This window comes from Fukomys damarensis, unplaced genomic scaffold (assembly GCF_012274545.1).
Source record: "Fukomys damarensis isolate Sample0158 unplaced genomic scaffold, DMR_v1.0_HiC HiC_scaffold_33, whole genome shotgun sequence".
NCBI classification, from domain to species: Eukaryota; Metazoa; Chordata; class Mammalia; order Rodentia; family Bathyergidae; genus Fukomys; species Fukomys damarensis.
Window position 1 is genome coordinate 25129140 of NW_022900945.1, and position 15715 is coordinate 25144854.

General features: G+C 39.0%; 1 protein-coding gene across 2 annotated transcripts in view; it reads right to left on the reverse strand.

The window, feature by feature from the left end:
* Positions 1–308, reverse strand: part of Tgfbr3 (transforming growth factor beta receptor 3) — a 187517-nt gene extending 187209 nt beyond the window's left edge. For both annotated transcript variants that reach the window (XM_010644936.3, XM_010644935.3), the window contains exon 1: positions 52–308. The gene's annotated coding sequence lies outside the window, so the exon portion shown is untranslated. The remainder of the gene's footprint in view (positions 1–51) is intronic.
* Between the last annotated feature and the right edge of the window lie 15407 nt (positions 309–15715).

Below are 15715 nucleotides of genomic sequence, written 5' to 3' on the forward strand. Positions count from 1 at the left end.
CCGCGGCCCGGCGGGCTGCAGCGCTGAGGGCCGGGGCCGGCACGCACGTACCTCGGAGGCGGTGTGTCAAGAGCAGATCCACCCGCTGCAAGTTGGAGGACAGCAGAGAAAGTTTCCCCGCCCAGCGCTCGCCTCCGGCAGCTGCTGCGCCTCGGCGCAACTACGCCATCCGGACCAGGCGGGGACTTTCACCTCCTGCTGGGAGCTCCCGGAATCGCACCGGGAAAGTGGCCCGGCGCTAGAGCCACAGACTTCCCTCCCTCACTCCTTGGGAGGAGGAAAGTGTCTCTCCGCGTCCCCGAAACCCTCGATTTTGCGCCTCGCCGCCGCGCCCCCACGGGGGCTCCGGGCCGCCCAGAAACTCCTCCTCCCACCTCCCGCCTCTTCTCTCCTCCCCTTCGCCTCCCCGGCCGACGGGTGAGCCCGGGAGAGCTGCTCTAGCCTACGTTGCCCATAGGCAGAAAAGGCAGAACCGGCAAGCAGGAGCTTGGGGCGCCTAGGTTGGGTGGACAGGAGGGGCCCTCGGTCCTGGAGAAGGGGAACAAGCGGCGCGAACTCCAGGGAGTGCTCCCCACAACTAAGTTCTTCAAATTTCCCAGGACTCTCTGGAGAAGGGTTACCATTGGGTTCCTAGATCTGGATATAAAACTTCTCAAACCTTAAATAAGCTGATCATACCTTCTTGTCCACTCCCCGGCACAGCCCCCACGCAGACGTTCATTCTGCCCGTTTAGTTGTCCCCCCAGCAACCTCCAATCCTGCTTTTTAACTCAAGATAAGCTCTAACGGTGGGCACCAGCAGAGTCTTGCTTCTTCCTCTTTTTCACAAACTGGGAGTGTATTACCAAGCAGTTTCCTTTGCTAGCTAAATAAGTTAATACAAATAATCGAGCTAGGTCGGTATTACTGACATTACTCTAGGTCAGCATGATGTAAACGACAGGTACTCCGAGTAAGGTCCTGAGTGTATGTACCTGTGAACTGCACCCTGCAGGTGCTGAATGCAGTAATCAGAACGCCGGTTTTCATGCTCCTGTTTACACCTCGTTTTTCTATTTGAAAGTATCCTTAAATCACAGAACATTCTTACAAACAGGCAGGTGAAATGACCATCATCCGGCTGGGATTTCAGAGACCAGACTTCCAAACCTGAGTCTGCCACTGGGGTAACTATGGGACTTAGCACAAATGGCTTAAACTCTTCAGACCTTTTTTTTTTTTTTTTAACCTCCATAATATGTGTAGTTTGGCCTAGCAGACTTCTCCCAAAAGTGCTGTATGGTTCTAGGCCTTTAATATGATGGAAAATCTAATGAAGAGGCTCCTTATATTATGACTTAATTATTATTTGAAAAGTTTTCAGTTACCTCTTTTGAGAGAACAGGAAATATATCTCACCTCTTTATTTTGTATGAGGTGTGATAAAAACAAAAGATGAATATTTAAAAATTTTAAAAATGTTATTACAGTAAAGGAAACATTGTCATCAATACCCCTCAAAACTCACTTTATGCTTTTTCAGTTTTTGTTTTTCTCTTTTGAGACAATATCTTGCTATGGAGTTCAGGCTGGCCTTGAACTCACTATATACCCAGGTGGGCCTCCACTGAGACTGTCTTGGTCTCCCAAATGCTGGGATGTGTGCCACCACATGTGGCCAAAACTCACTTTAAACACATCTATCCCATCTTTGTTGTCACTTTCTGAAAGAATTTCAGAAGTCCTAGTTGTTATCTCATTGGATATGATCAAAAATACTGTGAAGGCTGCTGGTGTGAGTCATCCTAGGGAAACGCAGGCTCCTAAAAATGTTATGGCTCATCCTTGTCCACCAAGCAACTTCTGGCTCTCCCCCAAAGTCAAGATAGTCATGAAAGGTAAATGCTTTGAATTGATCCAGGATGTCAAAGCAGCCATGACAGCATAAGGGGAAGCAAGAAAGGAGACTCCAGAAGTGCTGCAGAAAGTGGCTACTGATGGAATTAGTTTGAAGTGGGAGATTAATAGTAATGTGTCTTTTTTTTTTTTTTTTTTTTTGGTACCGGGGATTGAACTCGGGCCCTTGCACTTGCAAGGCAGGCCACCGAACCGCTGAGCTAAATCCCTAGCCAGTAATGTGTCTTTTACCTTAATAAATTTGTCTAATTTAAAAACATATCCTATAGCCAGGTGTGGTGGTGCACACCTGTAATCCCAGTGCTCAGGAAGCTGAGTCAGGATGATCACTGTGAGTTCGAGACCAGCCTAGGCTACAGTTAGTTGAACCACATAGTGAGACCCTGTCTCAAAAAAACAAAACAAACAAAAACCATACCCTACTTTTCTATCATCAGCTTGTACTGTATGCTTTTTGTATTTTTGTTAGTTGTTGGTTAAGAGTTTTTCCTGTTTCATGAGAGATAATGGTATGTAGCCTTCCTCAAAATGCCTTTGTCTTGTTTTGAAATTAAAGTAATACTGGCTTCAAAAATTTAGTTAGAAAGTACATTGTCTGGTTCTACTTTCTGAAAGTTCTACATGGATAAAAGATTAATATGATTTCTTCCTTAAATATCCGACAGAAGTTATGAGTGATTCTGTCCAGGCCTGGAAATTTTTTGTAGAAAGACTTCTAATTATGAATTTAATTATTTTCATGGAAATATGGATATTCAAAAGTATTTCTTTTTAAATTAATGTCTTCCAAGCAATTTTGTGTCTTCCAAGCAATTTTTCCATCTTTTTTTTCTCCAATCAGTCACTTTAACTTTTTCTGATTTTTTATTAGTACATATTTACCATACATAGTGCCCACATTCATCATAGGGAATTTGTACTTGTACATAATATATTTTAATTCTTTTTTTCATTCCCCTCTTCTCCCTTCAACCCTTCTTCCCCTCCCCATTTACAGAAGCTTCATAGGAATTTTTCTACTTCATCCAAGTATTTTTCTGTCATACCTCGTACCTATACAATAGCTTGGAGATTCGATTCATGAAGATCAGATTGTCATTGACGAACTGAATTACTGCAAAAACCATGCACACCTTACCAGAATTTACTGAGTGCCATGTGAGAGGTTTGAGCTAAACAAGTTAAATCTAGATACTAGAGTTAACTTAGGCTTTTGTACAGCCCCTCTAAATGTAAAGCTTTAAAGATTCTGCTAGACTCAAATTACATAGTAGTAGTCATGTCTTAATTTATCAAGTGAGTTTCTTTTTTTTTAATTTTTATGGAGTTTATTGGTACAATCTAGGTATACAATACAATTACATTCATCATTGGGATCCTGTACCTTTACATGATAGGTCTTGATTCTCATTTTTTCCCCTTGTCCCTGCCCTCTCTTCACCCCCTCCTCCCTTCCCCATTTACAAACACTTTATTTCCATTTTTTCATTTTCTCATATTTTTTCCTCTCCCTTATTACCTTTCCCCCACCCTTTCCACTTTCCCTACACCTTTAGCCCTTTACTTCCTATTTCACATTATTAATTATCTCATTAGGATCTTGTGTACTATTATAGTTTTTCACACCAGAGAAACTATTCAGTATTTCAGTTAAAGAAATCTCTATATGAACATTAAAAATAGGGAATCCTAAAATAAAACTAAAAAGGAAAGTAAAAGAGAAAAGGCAATGCTGTAAAATTAAAATAATCCTTAATTCTGAAGATGAAAATGGTCTTTGAACCTATTTAAGTTGCTTCATGCTCTTGTAGTCTTATATTATTCTCTTTTTTCATTATTTAGAGAATTCTTTATTAGTTTCTGTAATCAACCCACATAGATATGACCCTACATATTTAATACAGTGCATTACCCCTGTAGAAATGGAAAAAAAATTAACATTTCTAGGCCAATATGGCTGTCAATTTCTGTACAATGCCAATTCAACACAGTAAATTGGGATAACTTTTTCCAAAGTTGACAGCACAGTTAAAGTTTCCAAATAATATATATTACATTATATTATATTATAAATATATTTATATTTATATAAAAAGACCAATAATAGCAGTATGTTATGCATCAATAGCAGCAACAGCTTTTCCAGGTTCTACAGTCATCTGAACAAAATTATAGACATTCAGCACACTCCATTAAAAAAAAAAAACAAAAAAAAAACAAATAGAAGAATAATACCCTGAAAACAGCAAAGTTCTGTTGCTGTTGTGGTACCTGGAATCATTTTTTTTTATTAGTGTCTTAATCATCATCTGGAAAGAGAACATTCTAGAGTGATATCTTTAAAAATATCTCTGATAAAGCATGGTCACTACTATGTATCATAAAGCAGGTACAAGATATTTTACATTCACAGAGGTATGATACAGTACCGTCCTACATCTATAATACTAGAATCAGTTTTGATTTGAAATTTACTTTGTCTGCAAATAAGATTGCTACCCCTGCCTTTTTTCTGGGCTCCTGTCACATGGAGAATTTTTTTCCATCCTTTCACTTTCAGTCTATGGGCTTCTTTTTGCACTAGGTGTGATTCTTGTACACAACATATTGTTGGATTTTGCTTCTTATTCCATTCTGCCAGTCTATTTCTCTTGATTGGTGAGTTGAGGCCATTAACACTGATGGTTATAACTGATATGTACTGACTTATTATTGTCCTGTTATGGCCTTTTGTTAACTCTTTTTACTTTTTCAGCTTCTCCTTTTACTTTCTTGCCTTGCCTATTTGATTTGCTCTGTTGGGCCTCATGCTGTTGTTACCTTCATTGTCTTTTTCTAGCATCTTGTTTAGAATTGCTTGTAGCGTTGGTTTGGTACTCGTGTAGTTTCTCAGGTGTTCTTTGTCTTGAAAGTATCTTATTTCCCCATCCATTTTGAAAGAGAGTTTTGCAGGATATATCACTCTAGGTTGGAGTTCGTCCTCTTTTAGTACTTGAAATATCTCACTCCAGGCTTTCCTTGCCCTAAAGGTTTGTGTTGAAAAGTCTTCTATGATTCTGATGGGCTTTCCTTTGCATGTGATTTGTTTCTTTTCTCTTACTGCTTGTAGTATTTTGTTCTTCTGTTGGGTTTCTGGGATCTTGATTATTATATGTCTAGGTGTAGATTTTTTTTTGATTGTGGCTAGTTGGGGTCCTATATGCGTCACTTATCTGAATGTTAAATTCTTCCCCTCTGTTTGGGAAGTTCTCTATCATTAATTCTGCGAACAGTTTTTTTTTAAGTCATTTGTATTTTCTCCTGCTACTTCATGGATTCCTATCAGCCTTATGTTATTCTTCTTTGCATTATCTAGGAGTTGTTGGATCAATTTCTCATGATCCCCTACTGTTTTTAAGAGACCTCTCTTTTCATGGTCAGTGACTGCAATCTTATCTTCTATATCTGAGAGTCTATCTTCGCATTCTTTTATTCTATTGTGTGCACTTTCTATGGAGTGTTTAATCTCCTGGATATCTGTTTGAATCTGTTTTATGGATTCCATTTCTTTCCTATGTTGGGCGTCTATTTTTTCCTTTTTTTTCTCATGCTGGGCCTTCACCTCTTCTATCGTGGTGCTGAGCTCATCTATTTTTTTTTGTTGTTAGTTTCTGTTCTAGAGTCTCGAATCATGACTTTCATTTTGCTCACCATCTCCATGGTTATCTGGGAAATTATTTCTGTTTTGAATTTTTCTAGAGCCTGATTGATCTGTTTTGTTACTTCCTGTGCTTTGGGTTCAGGGTGTCCTGGTAGTTCACTATCGGCCTTTTCATCCTCATTTGTCCTACTTTTTGCCATTGGTGAACTGGACATCTGTCTTTGTGTCTTGCTTAAGTGTTTTCTCATTTTTGTTTTTGTAGTCCAGCTGTCCTTGGTTTAATCTCTGGGTTATCACCCAAATCTTCCTGATATGGTTGAGCCCTAGTTTCTGGGTCTCTAATGACCCACAGACATTCTCACCTCCATAACATCAGAGGAAACAGCTTATCGAATCAACCACAATCCTTTATCCCAACCAGCAACACAATATGATCAAGCACAACTTGGAAACTGACCACCTGTGGTACTCACTAGTCTATCACCCTTAAACCATTTGAATTAAATTGAAATCAAGAAGCAGTCCAAAACATGTCTGCAGTGAACAAACTTTTCAATATAGTATATTTACCATTTAGGATGGGGGCTCAGACAGAGCTAGGACTCAAGACCCCTGATCTCAGTTAGCTGATGGCTGAACCCCATGATGCAGACTGACCTCAGGCTGCAAGGCCCAGATTGAGTTCCCCAACCTTCCGAATGGTTGAACTCCACACCATTCTACTACAGGTTTCCCACACCCTTTCTTGAAAGATATTCAAAGTTGGGAACTCAGAAATACACTCTTCTCAGAAAAATACCCTCTATGATCACCTCTGCCTCTGCAGAGTGGGCCCAAAGACTGGCACAATCAGGAGGTCTGAGGGTGGGGGGGTGGGGGGGAGTTGTGGGAGTTCAGGGGCACCCATGCAGCTACCTTCCTGGTGCCAGAGCGATGGCGGCTCATGGTGGGGGAAGGCATAGCTTATCAAATGAGTTTTGAGTGCAGACATGAACACTTGAACTGGGTATGAATATTTAATCCCACATTTAAATGTATCAATCATGTTGAGGTTTTCTACATAAAAGACAGGGAAACCAAGTCCCAATTAGTAATGTCTTATCTTTAAAGCATAAATTAACCAGGGATGTAGTTCAGCGATGTCCACACCTGCCTTCAAATACAAAGTCTTGAGTTTGATGCTTGTTACAAAAAAGAGAAAAGAAAAAAAGCATAAACTGTTCTCCAGGAAACCAGATTCACAATAGTAATCATCATCATCACCCAGTGAACAATTGTATTAAGCAGGGGCTTTTAAACCCTGTGTACAAACTGAGGCTTTGCAATCTGACAGAGTGATAGAGTTAAGAACTGGGAAGACCTGAATTCAAACCTCTATTCACCTACTTTGAAACCCAAGTCCTAAACAACCAGCATCTGCTACACTAAAGCTTTTCATGTTGGCAAAAAAAAATTTAGGGGCATTTAATGAGTTTCAGTAGATGACATAAAAAAACACAAATCTTGATATTTATAAAACTAACAGTGCCTTCAGAGTTTTTTGTTGTTATCATTCTTTTGTTTTTCTTTGGGTTTTTATCTTATTGAGTTTATTGGTACTTTCTAAGTATACAGTACAGTTACATTCATCATTGGGATCTTGTACCCTTACATGACAGATCTTGGTTCTCATTTTTCCCCATCCCCCTACCCTCCCTTCACCCTCTGCACCCTTCCCTATTTACAAAGATGATGTGTTTCTTTGTCTTTGTTGTTTTTTGTTGTTGTTGCTATTGTTGTTTTGATGATGTCTTAGATGGGTCTTGCTGTATTGCTCAGACTGGTTTCAAATTAGAGTACTCTTGCCTCATCCTCCCAAGCATCTGAAATTATGAGGGTGTACTCCCATGCCCAGGTATCCCCTGCCTTTATTAATGGCAATTTTAGTAGATTTCTACAGGGATGGATTCTCTCCTTTTATTACTTTCTTACAACCTAGAACTACTTATTATCATAAGATACCAACTTCATTTGGGTACAAGTTGGTGTCTTGATTATTTTTTTCTGGCCTAGTTATTTTATTTTTTAAATTGTAAGCAGAAGTCTGAAATAGAGACACACTCTTATCTTACATTTTAAAAAGTTTCTTTGACAGCAGAGAGTCTCTGTGATTTACAGAAGCTGCATCTCTCACAAGGAACCCACCTCTTTTTCAGTGTGGACCCACTCTTTTACAATGCCTCATATTTAGCTGCATGTCTCCAGATTTCATTGGTCAGCAGACAACTGCACAGATTCATAATAATTTATTTGTCACTAATGCCATACAATGGATCACCCTAGTTTCTTATAGAGGAAAATACCTCAGTTTTCTAAAAGGTCCTATCAGTAGAAAAATCAGTTGTTTCTCCTTTCTAAAAAGTCCTAATTTAGTCCTTAACACATGCTTCACACTTTATAAATCTTAATTAATTAAATCTTGAAACAGCTCCAATTAGTCTTATTTTACATATTAGAATGATGCACAAAAATAGTTAGATAACTTGGCTAAGGTCATACAACCAGCAAGAGGCAGAGCTAGGAAGCAGAGCAGGGGCAGTGGCTCCAAGGTCTGTCTTGAACTTCCACTTTGGGCTACAGGTAGAGGGAGCCCCATTTGGCTCCTGCACAGCTCTATTCTTTAAAAGTTTCAAAATATCAAAACAAAAGTTTGTTTAGGGTAACTACTACTCTACCAACATGTAAAAGTAGATTACTTTCACCCAGTTTAAAAAAAAAAAAACCTAGTGTAAAGTTTGTGTGATACAGCCAATATCTTGGAGGCAATTACACAACTGCTCTTAAGAATGTGCGACAGAATGTGAACCAAATGTTGTTCCAAAATTGTTGCAACAGGCTGGTCTACAAACTACAACATGTGTTCTCATTTTCTTCTCAGTTGATCTATTCTTACAGATAGATTTACTACTTTACTTCTAAAATTGTCTCCTAGAAATTCCAATTATACTTTCAGGGGTTCTATATATTATCATAATCTAAGGCTATAATTTAAAACCACATTCTCTGTTTCTAAATCTGAAATTAGAATTTGTTTTTCACTGATAAAATTTGCAGTTGGCAAATGCAGGGCAGAATCCTCCCAAAAAACCTGATTCAGACCTGAAGGATTCCTTAGAGAATTTGGAAATACAAATCCAAAGCAAATTCCCTTGTAACCAGAAGTCCCTGCAAACTTGCCATTTCCTGTGACCAAAAGGAATTCCAGTGGAAGTTTCTACAATACACCTTCAACTTCCCCCTCAGCAGGGATTCTGATGAAGCAGGAAAACATCATTTCAGAGAGACAGATAGCAAAACCACCTGCATGTGGTCTTTGCTCCCCAGAGGATGGCTCTCCCTGCAGCAGGAGCTGATATTCAAGGGGAGGACTCTGCCCCACACCTTCTCCACAGCTATCCTTCAGAGAACTAACTCTTCTTTTTTCTGCTTTTTTGTTTATTGGATTTGGGCTCAGACAAGAGGAAAAAAGAAAGCATTATGAATTGTGAAACTCATAATGGGGGACAAAGAAAAGGCCAGTATATACATTCTATTAACATATATAATCTGTAAATATTGCAGGCCCTTTCATCACTGATGGTCTCCATCACCCTCTCTGTTCAGGGATTGTGTTTAATTCAGGAAGACTTGCATAGAGTAGAAATGAGGGAGGGGCCTGTTACAGTTTAGATGTAGAACATCTCCCCAAATTCTCATGTGATCAGAGACAGGGCTCTTGAAAGCTGATAGGATTGTGGGGCTACATCCACTAATGAATTCCGTAGCTGAGTGAGCAGTTAGAAGTGGGGCCTGTCTAGAGTCCAGTCACTGTGAGCATTGACTTGGAAGGGTGTGTCAACCTCCCAGGCTCCTCCCTTCTCTCTGCTTCCTGGAGACTGTGGCATGGTGTAAGCGGCTTTCTTCCACCAGGCCCTTGCTCTCTACTTCCTGGCTGCCACCTGGTGAGAAGCTGGACCTTCCACCACACCATTTCTCCCATGGGACTGTAACCATGAACCAAAATAAACTTCTCCTCCTTTAAGTTGTGATGTTAAATATTTTGTCTCCACAACAAGAAAGTAGCTAAGACAGTACTCGTTTCATCCTCAGGGTCATAAATGACTCAGTGCTTTTTCATAATGAACATGTGTCACTTTTACCAAAAATCATGATATAGTAATTCCTTTTTATTCTTTTTCCTTTTATAGAGATACAATTAAAACAATATCATTAGAATCACTGACTCTTTCACAGCATATTCAAGAACTGATCAGTTGATTGGCAACTGAGCTCTGATTTCACTAAGAACTCTCCGTAAAAAACTAGAGAAGCTCACAATCCTGTTTCACAGTCTCGACAAGAAATTCAAGCCTGGAAATGATTGAAAGGCTACAGAACCTGGTAGGGTCAAAGTAATGACAAGCACAATTTCTGGCATTCTTCTCTTATCACCAACCGCTAACTTTTTCAAATCATTGCCTCTAGTATGTATCTTGATTTCCATAATTCTTTGACCCTACCAGGATATCCAAACTGTTAACCATACCATATTTGCACCATCCATGACCACGACTGTTTATGAACACAATCCTTATAAACCCTGAGTATTGTTTTCCTTATTAGCTCACTCTGCCATTCTCCAAGAGGTTTGTTTTATTTATTCCTCTCTCCTCAAACCTTTAATACTCTTCCCTCTTTCTGAACTCAGCTGATGATTTTGCTCTTCACTCACCATTTCCGACTCAATCAGCTCTAATTTGTTATTAAGATCAGCGTGTGACCAGACCATTGCCAATTCTCCACTCTTCATTTTACCTTATTCTTCAGTAGCTTGTGACCCAGGAGATGACTCTTTCCTCTTTGAGATAATGCTTTGGCTATGGGGAGAAGGAATACTAATAGTTTTCCTCCTACTTCACTGTCTGTTTCTTCCAAGACAGCTCCTCTTCCTGGTCCCAGGATCTAAAATGTTGGCTTGTACTAGGGCCATGTTCTTCTCTATTGAAACTCCTTCTCTCTCTCCCCCTCTCTCTCTCTCAGAGTTATTATAACCTAGACCCATCTCTTTTAATTATTGCACACTGATAATTCTTGAATATTCATCCCCACCTTGAATCCCTCCTCTAAACTCCAAACTCATTTATTTCCTTATCTTCACCATATCTCTGCTTGATTCATTCAATAGGGAAAAAATCAAACATAACACTGCAAAAACTGAAATTATGATTCTTATACATACATCTCCTCTCATAAATACCCCTCCTCTTTGCTAGTGGGTCAGGTCAAAATCATACAGGCCATCATTAATTCATCTCTATCTCTTATAACCCATAGCCAGCCCATCAGCCTCTCCTGTTTGCTCAGCCTTCACATGATGTCTTATCATGTTCATTACTTCTTCCATCCTAGTCAAAATGCTGTCATTTGTTACTTAAAAAATTTTGATAGTCCTGGCCTCTTGGCTTCCAGTCTTGCTTCTTATCCACTAACACACACATGCTTGCATGCAATACCTCCTATGCACAAGCCACTTTAGTGGAGAAAATCTAATCCCTCTTTAGGGTTCCTATGTAACATTAGACATTAGGCAAGGGCAGAGATAATAGCTATGTGAATCAGTATACTGAATTCCCAGCCTCTAGCTTAACTTCCACTTAAGTAAAATGAATTGGCCACTGGTCTAGCTGCAAGCTGGCCTTAAAATATGTGGTCCAATAATGAAAGCAGTTCTACATGGAAAATTCATAGCACTGAATGCCCACACTAGGAAAACAGACCAAGCTCAAATAAACAACCTAATGATGAATCTTACACTCCTAGAAAAAGAAGAGCAAGAAAAACCCAAAGCTCCTACATGAGAAGAAATTATAAAGATTAGAGCAGAAATCAGTGCAGTGGAAACTAAGAAAATGATACAAAAAATAAATGAATTGAAGAGTTGGTTTTTTGAAAAAATAAATAAAATCAATAAACCCTTAGCTAACCTTATCAAAAAAAGGAAAGAAAAGGCTCAGATCCATGAAATTAGGAATGAAAAAGGTGAAGTAACAACAGATCCAGCAGAAATCCAGAGGATCATCAATACCTACTTTGAGAAACTGTACTCTAATAAAATGGAAAACACAGAAAAAATGGACAGATTTCTAGATACTTATGAATTACCAAAGTTGAAAGAAGATAAAAAATTTTTAAACACCCCAATTACAATCAGTAAAATTGAAAATGTAATTAGAAATTTACCAACAAAGAAAAGCCCATGTCCTCATGGATTCACTGCTGAATTTTACAAGACATTTAGAGAAGAACTACTGCCACTACTCTAAACTTGTGAATGAAATTGAAAGGGAAGCAATACTTCCAAATTCATTCCTGGAAGCAAGTATTACTTTGATTCCAAAACCAGGGCAAGACCCAGCTAAAAAAGAGAACTACAGGCCAATCTCCTTAATGAATATAGGAAGGAAAAATCTTCAATAAGATACTAGCAAACAGAATACAGAGGATCATCAAGATCATACATCCTGGCCAAGTCGGTTTTACTCCAGGGTTGCAAGGATGGTTCAACATACATAAGTCAATAAATGTAATACACTATATTAACAAAGTCAAGGACAAAAACCATATGATCCTCTCAATAGATGCAGAAAAAGCATTTGACAAAATTCAACACCCATTCATGATTAAAAAACCCTGTACAAAATTGTAATAAATGGTCTATATCTCAACTTAATAAAGGCTATCTATGAAAAACCAAAGGCCAGCATCATATTAAATGGCCAAAAACTGAAAACCTTCACGCTAAAATCAGGAACAAGACAAGGATGCCCACTACCACCACTCTTCTTCGATATAGTTCTGGAAACATTAGGTATAGCAATTAGACAAGAGAAAGAAATTAAAGCAATAAAGATAGGAAAGGAAGAAGTTAAACTGTCATTATTTGCTGATGATATATGTTACAAAGAAGACCCCAAAAACTTCACCAAAAGACTTCTAGACTTGACAGATTCAAGATACAAGGCAAACACTCAAAAATCAATAGCCTTCTTTTACATAAATAACAGACTCACTGACAGAGAAATTAGGAAAACAATTCCTTTCACAATAGCATCCAAAAAAGTGAAGTATCTAGCAATCAATCTAACAAAAGAAGCAAAAGACCTCTACACTGAAAACAACAGCACTCTGAAAAAAGAGATCGAAGAGAATATAAGAAAATGGAAAGATATCCCCTGCTCCTGAGTAGGAAGAATCAACATAGTGAAAATGGCCATACTACCAAAACTGCTATACAGATTTAATGCAATGCCAATTGAAATTCCAACACTATATTTCATAGAACTAGAAAAAAGAATCCAAAAATTCATTCGGAACCATAAGAGACCTAGAATAGCAAAAGCCATCCTAGGCAACAGACACATGGCAGCAGGTATAACGATTCCCAATTTGAAACTATACTACAAAGCCACTGTGATTAAAATAGCATGGTACTGGCAAAGAAACAAACCTGAGGATCAGTGGAACAGATTGGAAGACACAAAAACAACTCCAGATGCACTCAGCTACCTCATCTTTGACAAAGGAGCTGACCATCCTCACTGGAGGCAAGATAGTCTCTTCAATAAATGGTATTGGAAAAACTGGATTCCAACCTGCCAAAGATTAAAACTGGACCCTTATCTTTCACCATGCACTAAGCTAAAGTACAACTGGATTAAAGATCTAAATACTAAAACAGAAACACTAAACTTGCTGGAAGATAAGTTAGGCAGAACTCTTGAAGACATTGGCATAGGAAAAGACTTTATGAACAAATCCTCAGTAGCACGGGAACTAGCAGAAAGAATCAATAACTGGGTTCTCATCTTATTCAAAAGCTTCTGCACTGCAAAAGAAACTATCAACAGAACTAAAAGACAACCTAAAATGTGGGAAAAAAAATTTTACCAGTTGCTCCTCAGACAAAGGACTATTATCTAGAATACATAAAGAACTCAAAAAATCAGCCCCCCCAAATATAAAGATCCGATTCAAAAATGGGCATCTGAAATGAACAGACATTTCTCAGACAAAGAAGTAAAAGTAGCAAGTAAATATATGAAAAAATGCTCCACATCACTGGTCATTTGAGAGATGCAGATGAAAACAACACTGAGATTCCACCTCAACCCACAAAGAATGGCTTCAATCAAATCAACTAATAACAAATGTTGGCAGGGTTGTGGGGAAAAAGGAACCCTTCTCCATTGTTGGTGGGAGTGCAGACTGGTGCAACCACTATGGAAATCAATATGGAGATACCTCAAAGAACTAGGATTAGAGGTTCCATTTGACCCAGCTATCCCTCTGCTGGGTATCTTTCCAAAAGAATTAAAAGTATCATACCACAGTGATGTATGCACACCCATGTTTATAGCGGCACCGTTTGTAATGGCTAAAACTTGGAAACGGCCCATTTGCCCATCAGTTGGAGACTGGATAAAGTAGTTTCTGTATAAAATGGAATACTACTCAGCCTTAAAGAATGAGAAATTAGAGTCATTCATAGGAAAATGGATACATATTGAGGATATGCTCCTAAGTGAAATAAATAAGTCACACATGTGTAAATACCAAATAGTTTCTCTAGTGTGAAAAACTATAATTGTACATAAGATCTTATTATAATTGGCAATGCAAAATAGGAAGAAAAGGGCTAAAGGTGTAGGGGAAGTGGGAAGGGTAGGAGAAAGGAAATAAGGGAAAAGAAAAAACTATGAGAAAATGAAAAATGGAAATAAAGTATTTGTAAATAGGGAAGGGAAGATGGGGTAAAGGGAGGGCAGGGATAAGGGGGAAAATTGAGAACCAAGACCTGTCATGTAAAGGTGCAAGATCCCAATGATGAATGTAACTGAACTGTATACCTAAAATGTACCAATAAACTCAATTAGAAAAAAAGCATGTGGTCCAATTGGATCTGGTGGATGAAGAAATCGTGGGTGAATGTCAGCATCCAGCAGGTGTTCAGTAAACATTATCAAATGAATGCATGGCTTCATTTCATAACTGAGAGAATAAAATTAGTAAAGCTTTGTAACAACTATTGAGAGAGATAAAATTCCATTGGCCTAACAAGAAATCGACACACTAGCTTTGGGTGTTATGCAGGCCAGGACTTGGGAGATAGAAGAATACATCTGACCCAAAGGTGTTAGAAACAATTTGTCCAGGAAGGATACATGAATGAAACTTGACTTGGAAAGGAGAGGTTCTTATATAAGGAAGGAACTTCTTGACCAAAACAAGATCTGTTAACACAGAGCAGATAAAGCTGAAGCAAATAAGCTTGCTGGCTGAAGTTAGCTGAAAGGAGGAAAAGAGTACCCCAAAGAAGAAAAATAATGTGTAATGCCTTCCCATATTGCTTTTATCTTGGTCTCATAATACTATACTGTACTGGTAGAGACAAAAATCATATCCATACTGGTACTGTCGTTGCTGGAATATACTGACTGCCTTGAAATACTAAAGGCAGCCAATGGACTATGGACTGAAACCTCTACAAACTGGAAGCCAAAATAAACCTTTCCTCCTTTAAGTTGTGGATGGCAGATGGCAGAGTGGTAAGCAGCAAAGAAAGTCTCTCCAAGATTTGATATCCTGATACTGGAGTGTAGCAGCATGAGACAAAGAAGTAGGAAAATGAGTCCCCAGGACCCAGGAGAATTTGAAGTGAGAATTGAAGCCCACAGGGAGAGTGAAAAGAGAGATTTCAACAGAGAGGAGGGAGATAACAAGTATCTACCAGAACCTGGACTCATGGCATGGGAATGGCAGCTTGAACCTGCAGATACATGATGACTACTGGCGACCCCAGAGGTCTCCATGGAGAAACACAGTGGAACAGAGCAGTGGACACAGCAGACTGCAGTGGCTGGTGAGTTATTCAGGTTCAGACATTACCTAGGAGAGGGTGATTGGCTGGTAGCCACCTTGGAGAGGGGCCAACTGGGCTTGGAACTCAGAGCATCTGTGGCTGGGTCCATCTCTCTGAGTCCTGGTGAGCGTGCCAAGTTCAAGTCAGAAGGAGGTCAGGGAGCTACGTTCAAGTTGTAGAGCTCAAGCTAGTAGGAGGCACATGGACTGTGGCAGACTCAAAAATCAGTTCTAGCCTCATAG